The sequence below is a fragment of the Rosa chinensis genome, chromosome 5 (genome assembly GCF_002994745.2).
Source record: "Rosa chinensis cultivar Old Blush chromosome 5, RchiOBHm-V2, whole genome shotgun sequence".
Classification (NCBI taxonomy): Eukaryota; Viridiplantae; Streptophyta; class Magnoliopsida; order Rosales; family Rosaceae; genus Rosa; species Rosa chinensis.
The window spans coordinates 53,068,418-53,075,808 of NC_037092.1; the positions used below are offsets into that span (position 1 = coordinate 53,068,418).

Sequence of the window (7,391 nt, forward strand, 5' to 3'; positions counted from 1 at the left end):
AGCAAGTGTTTGAGGTTTTGTATTCTGTAAACAAATGAAAATTAACTATCATGTAATTCGTATTCAGTAATGAATTCTCAAGCTTACAACGGATTGCCAGACACAACAACTGGTGAATTAGTAGTCATCTTTTTTAACCAACATAGAAATTTTGTAGAAAGGAGCTTTGCAATACAATATTTAGGTGTAATACAATAGTTAGGTCTAAGGAATAAAAAATTTTCATACATAATGTATAATGTGAAGACAATAACAAAGGTATGTACTCTAAATAAGCTGCTAAGGACCCCTTCAAAAAAAAAAAATTAAATAAATAAAACAGCTGCTAAGGACTCTTGATAGTAGCACCATCTTTATTTATTTTGTTTAGTTCTCTATTTGCATCTACATTAGGTGATCTTAGTTGATTACAACAGTAGAAAGATCCTTCAGACTCTGAAGACGGTCTAAAAATCTTGGATTTATAAAGATGCAAAATGAGCTTAACCAGGCTTAATTGGAAAAGAATCCTTGGAATTCAGATTGTCAATATAATAACACTTTTGCTGATTGGCGCTTCTTTTTTCCCGTTAGCATGCAAGCACCATGCTTGTAAAATCATTGGATTGAAGTTTTAATCTTCATTACTCCAGTGAGTTTTTGCTTACCAGCCATTCATTCATTATATTACGGTGTTACCCCCTCGAATATCATCTGCATTGATCAAGTAGCAACTAGAGATTGCTTTTTATTTTATATTTTATTTTATTACTCTGAATCTTCACTCAATCAGGCATGAGGCATCAGACCAGAATATCTTCATTTCACCCCCGTCACTTATCTGTTTCACACCCAAGGCCTTCTAAACAGCTTCAGATGCATCAACGATGTTCTTAGGGCACGGAGGCTGAAAATTTTGATCAGCGTCACATCCCATTGTTGAGTCACAGTCATCAACAACCATGGATTTCATGCTCCTCCCATTACCATATATGGTAATGTAGTCACGTTTGGATGGTGCACCACCATCACCACCTTTCTCGAAGATCACTTGCCTTTGTATGCTACACTTATGTTGAACATTTATGAGTGGTTTAAAGATTTCCTTTTTTGCATCAGTCAGACTGATTCTCTGGGTAAGATTTTGTCCTGGAGGAGGCTTTTTGCCAATTATCTTGCCACTTGGATTGAAGGTTTAAGCTACGTGCTCCAAGAATGATGAAGATGGTGAAGAGACAAGCACCTGAAGTAGAAATTCTGTATTTCATGTTATCCATACTCTCTGTTTGTTTTCCGTTTAGGTGGTTTGAAGAAGCTGGATGCTAAGTACGCTGTATAGAAATCATGATTGCTTGAAACAGTTAGCTGGTTTATTATATCAAATTATGACATGTTTCTAGTCTTCTCTGTTTAATTTAAGCATACAGTCTTTTAAATATACCTCTCAGTAATACAGCTAATAAGTATGCTGTAAAAATGCACACTAAGATTCCATATACTTAATTACAATCTGATTATCTGTAGACATCTGGTTATATCACCTTATGCAAGAATCATTTTAGTATTTATTGTTGGTTCCTTGTTGCATGTATGGCCTTGGTTGATTCAGTACTAGAAGCAATGATAAAAGAGTAATAAGATCCACCAGTACTTGACTAATTACTTGAATGATCCTTAATTTATTTAGAATCTTAAAACCAGCCGATCGATATAAGAGTGGCAAAATAAGGAGCAGCCAATGAAACTTAGCATGCATGGATCTTTTATTATTACTTTTTTTTCTATTAACTAAAGTATACCTTGAGTGCAGTATTTGTAGCTAGTGTAAGTATCATTTAGCTCATTGAGCCAAATAAATTATCTTGGTTCTGAAGCTTCCTGCACTCAAGCTCGAGTGTTGAAGAAATGCCTCCACTTGTTTAGTAACTTATCTACTCGATCAAGAGGTTAGCTACTCTAAATTTCTCTTATATTGTTCTAATACTTCCAGACCTTAAGTACTGGCTGACAATATGAGTAGTATATATGTTGTTGTGCCTCACTAATAATCTCGGGAGGTACCTAGGCATGCCCTTATAGTCCACTCTACACTGACAAAACACACTTACCTGGTATTGTAGACTTCTTTACTCGACTCTTCTAGAACAAGGCAAAAAGGATCTGATTAAGGGGAGAAGCAAACAAGCAAAATGTGTAACTTCTGTTCATCTTTATTCATCAAGGGAACTATTTGGTTGGGGATCTAAATCCTAGCTAAGTTTATGAATATCCACAGACATCCCACTCGGATATTTGAAGGAAATTTACAACTCTATTTATGTATCTGTGTTCATATGGTTTGCTCATAGGCCAATAACTGTCATACATGAATTAAAAATGCTAAAGGAATGAAAACATGCTAATTGTTTGTGAGATAACCCAACCACTAACAAGCTAAAAGAAAATTGTAATTATGAGGATTTGCTAAGAACAATGAATGGGATTTAGAGCAATATAAAGCTGTTGAGCAATATAAAGATGTTCATGCATCTGCACATCCAATTATTTCAGTGGATTTTCACTTTCTTATTTCTCTTCAATAATTTTTTTTTTCCCTAATATTATCAATATTATTTGTGTTCTAAAGTACAAGAAAATTGGGAGAATATTCTAAAATATGACAGCTTTCAGCTTGGTGAATAGCTCTCTTTAAAATTGTTTCTAACCATGTTTATACTTTTGTATGTTATTCAGACCTGCTAGATTGACAAATGGACCTTACATATCCTATGATCTTCAACGTTTCTCAAACCAGGCTTTACCACTTACAGTCCCAATTGGTCAAGGTACGGTATCAATTAGAAAAATGAGCATCACATACATGGTTATAGGTTCAGTTCCTGAGGCTCAATTATGGGTCATATGTGGATATCTTCAAGGCTTATATTCAGTACTTTTATTTAAGGTTTGTATACCTATATACTCTACGAATGCTGCTTCTTTGATTGCTAACTTTTTGCAGACACTAAGTTCAACTGGAGATTGAAGGTTGTCATGCGTAGGTAATATCAGCAATCCCCTTTTACTTCAGCTGTTTAGAATTTTACAAGCTCATCTAATTATCAATTGCAAGTTTGCAACTTCTTTCTTTCTTGAAAATGCATGAAATTGTTCAACGTACGAATCACCATTAATGCCTGAAACATTTCATTTTTCTGCTGCCAGTTGCTACTATTGCAGGAACTGGTATCTTAGTGTTTGTTATTCTCTACCCTGGGATTTCACTGATTAGGGAAAATGACAATGAAGATGCCGAGGCCTTCATTCAGAACATTGGACCTCTAGCAGTAAAAAGATACAAATTTTCAGATGTAAGGAAAATGACCAACTCATTTAAAGATAAACTGGGTCAAGGTGGTTATGGTGATGTGTACGAAGGTAAGCTATTGAATGGTTGTCGTGTGGCTGTGAAGGTTCTTAAAGAATCCAGAGGAAATGGAGAGGACTTTGTTAATGTGGCTGCAAGCATTAGGAGAACTTCCCATGTTAATGCTGTCACTCTTGTGGGGTATTGCTTTGAAGTAAGAAAAAAGCGCTCATGTATGAGTTCATACCCAATGGATCACTTGAGAAGTTCATATACAGAGACAGTAATCCTTTGGAAACTACTCCATACTTGGAATTGGAAAGACTCTTTCAAATTGCCACCGGATAACTCGAGGGCTTGATTACTTGGACCGTGTGTGCAACACACGAATCCTGCACTTTGACATAAAACCACATAATATCCTTATGGATGAAAAATTTTGCCCAAAGATTTCTGACTTTGGTCTTTCTAAACATTGTACGAGGAGGGAGAGTAGGAGAGTATTATATCAATGTCACATGCTAGAGGGACAATTGGGTACATAGCTCCAGAAATTTTTTGAGAAAATTTTGAGGAGTATCTGCGAAGTCAGATGTCTATAGTTATGGAATGATGATTCTGGAGATGGTTGGAGGAAGAAAGAACGTTGATTCTCGAGTGACCCACACCAGTGAAATTTATTTTCCATATTGGGTTTATGAGCATATTGAACAGGGCAGCAATTTTGGATTGCTCAGTGCCGTGACCGAAGAGGAAAAGGAACTCGCAAGGAAGATGAATCTTAGTGGGATTGTGATGCATACAGACAAAGCCATCAGATAGACCATCCATGAGTAAAGTGGTTGAAATGTTGGAAGGAAGAGCTGAAGCTTTGCAAATACCAGCAAAACCTGTCCTATCTACTCCTGTAAGAACATCACCTGAATCTTCCAACTTATCATAGTATCTTTTCTCGATTAATTGATGATGTATACGTCTTCGATTGTTCAATACCTTGTTTTACAAGATTGTTCGAGAAATCTTTTCCCTTCACATTTTTCCTGATGACCAGAGCTCTATCCTGTCTTGCACTTTTGATGTTCATGTGTGTGGTACAGCAATTTACCAAAAACAAAATCTATAAGCATCGTTTGCTAATGTAGATACATAATTCAAATACATCTTAATATACAAGATATCAGAACCTTCATCACTGTATACTGCATTCTGTAAACTTTCGCATTGAAGATATTGATTATAGGATATCAGGATAATTAGAATTTTCCTGAATTGGTTTCCGTTGTATGTACTTTTTTACTTCAATTGTAGTTCAACCGGCGTGGTTACTTCAATAAGAAGTGATGGAGATGGGTTGTAACTTCAGTTTGCTGTAACAATCACTGCATCTAAGTTCTGCACTTCTTAAAGCTTAACAAAAGTCGAAGCCTTCAACTGTACTATAGTCTACTTCGAAGATACTGCTTGTAGTTAACTGTGTTCTAAACGAGAGAATGTTAAACATTGCAATGTAGTCTGTAGTCTGTTTTGTAGGTTCTGTTCTGGTTGTCTACCTTTAGGAAATGTAGTTTACAAGAACATGTGTCTAGTTTTACAAGTGTTCTGAGTTGTTACTCTTATAGATTCAGAAGAGATCTGATTCCTTTAATATATGTAATCCCTTATGGTTTTTTCTATGAGTCCTAATATTGTGGGTTTGTTTTAAAAAGTGTCTGTTAGGTAAAGTACTTGAAGCTTTCACTCTTTACATTCAGGGGAATTAACCACAATAGGAATAGTCCTTTCCTTTCAAAACAGGGTTTCCTTTGATGAAGGATAAAAACACCAGGACGATTCTCAGTATTGGGCTACGGAAAATAACATTTAGGCAAAATAACGTTGTTGGCCACCACATTCCGATGAGCCATAGGCGAGGCAAAAGAAAATTACAAATCTTCAGCGGCGCCCAGGACACTAAATAACATTACGACCACCAAAAGTCAATTTGATTGGCTAGGAAAAGTGTTCTTCTGGTAGGATTCTCTGGCTAAAGATGCATACTTTGCTTACTTCTAATATGAATAGGTACTCATTTTGTGTAATCTTGTATTTTTGCCACCAGATTTTTATGAATTGTATGATACATATCAGTATGAGCCAGTCCTTGACTTTGTTTTCTGAGTCAGGTGCTAGTGTTAATGCTTAAGCTTGAAGAACTTAAGAAAGGAACATTACATGCGTAAATTGTATTTAGAGGTAGCTAGATCTCAAACCAGCAAACCAGAACTGTCAAAAAATTTGTACAATCACTTGTTCGATCTCTGACTCAGAGGTAAAATCCTTTGAATATGCACTCCATCTTAGTTCTGGTTTGATTTGTTATTCAGTTTACAAGTAAATTTGTTCCTTCCTCAGTAAGTCAGAAGTCAGAACATAAGCAACATAAGGGAAAGAAACTCAAGGGAAAGAAACTCAATTAGTACCAACCGAGTAAAGATAAAACCACTGACTTGATTCTGATAGTGCAACTGAAGCTGACATACAAGTAGTTTTCCGGACTGATCTAGCATCAGTCCAAGTCTTTGTAGTTTTTCTGCGACTATATCATTATGAAACTTCAATTCCTTTGAGGAAATTTCCAAGAACTGTGTTTAATTAGTTGGTCTTAGTCCACACTGCCTTTTGTCTTTATACAATCTCTAATTTGGTTTCTAAAAGCTGTAGGTATAATGAATTCACAATACAGAAGAGCATATATTTGATCCCTTTCTTATCAACAATATCGTTCACTGATCAAACATATACCATCTCTCCAGTATCTTCTACCAATGACTATGCTTAAACAATCTCTTCCGAAGAGCCCCCTTCCACTTCGTCTTTTACTTGTTCATGTTCCCATCTCTTCACTGCAAAGAATATTCCCAATACACATGGTGCAAGCAACCCTACAGCTGTGGTAACCTCAAACATATGCTACCCTTTCTGGGGAGGTTATGATCGTCCTCAATACTGTGGTCGCTTAGGCTTCGAGCTCTGCAACTGCCAAGAAGAAGATAAACTCCCTCGCATAAAAATCAAGGACCTTGATTTCCATGTGTCCAACATCAACAGCCAAGAGCTTCTTCACACCATGACAATTGCTCGCTCCGACCTCTACTGACCTCCTCGTCAACACCACTCTCGACTACAACCGTTTCTCTTATGTCCAAGCTGTTCGTAACCGCACTCTGTTCTACGGCTGCCTCCCCCTAAATGAATCGGCCATGAACAATTTTACATGCAAAATTGACGGCACGGCCGCCGATAGAGATCTTGCATACTACGTAGATGAGTCAATTTCCGGGGTTGATCTTCCGAATAGATCATGTTCTACCAAAATCCGTGTTCCCATTTGTCGGGACGCCTTTAATGCTATGCCTCAGAATGCAACGGCAGAAGTGGAAAAGGTTTTGAGAAAAGGCTTTCAGGTTGAGTATAGCGCGGAATGGGATCTCTGTAGGGCATGCTTGAACTCCATGTAAAGTATAAATTTAGTTGTGATCAAATATAAGAATACATTCGCATTACAAACAATACTTAAGCATTGTGAATCTTCTCCTCTGATCAATCCTTGATGCTAAACTCACTGATGGGGCTGAGTTGATTAATAGCTTATGATTAATAGAGCAGGGACCCTATGTCTATATTTATAGGAATCGAACTTAGCTCCTCCCATAAAAGATACTAAGTCCTAAACCACATACCAAAAGTAAACTTAAGTCATGTACATTATGGATTCAATCTTAAGATAGATCTCCGAAACCTTATACAATATTGATTCATATTGTTATAGGTCATAAGGATTAGAGACATCATTCACTTATCAATTACTTATTCTGCTAGTAGCAAAGCTAAGTTGTTGCATATTAACTAATACCGAGGATGACTCTGAACCTGGACGTAATAGAGGATTGGCAGCATTAATTGAAGGACATGAATTCCAAGGAGCATTTAACTTGAATATGGAAGTCCCAGGCCTTGGAATTAAGAACCCTTGGTGAAGCTGCAGTCAATAGCTAAATATAGCTATCTTTAGTTTCTAGTTTGAATA

The 7,391-nt window shown here is 36.7% G+C and overlaps 1 pseudogene; it reads left to right on the top strand.

Annotated features, from left to right (window-relative positions):
- Positions 1-941: 941 nt before the first annotated feature.
- LOC112204004 lies at positions 942-4,268 on the top strand (annotated as a pseudogene).
- Positions 4,269-7,391: the final 3,123 nt, after the last annotated feature.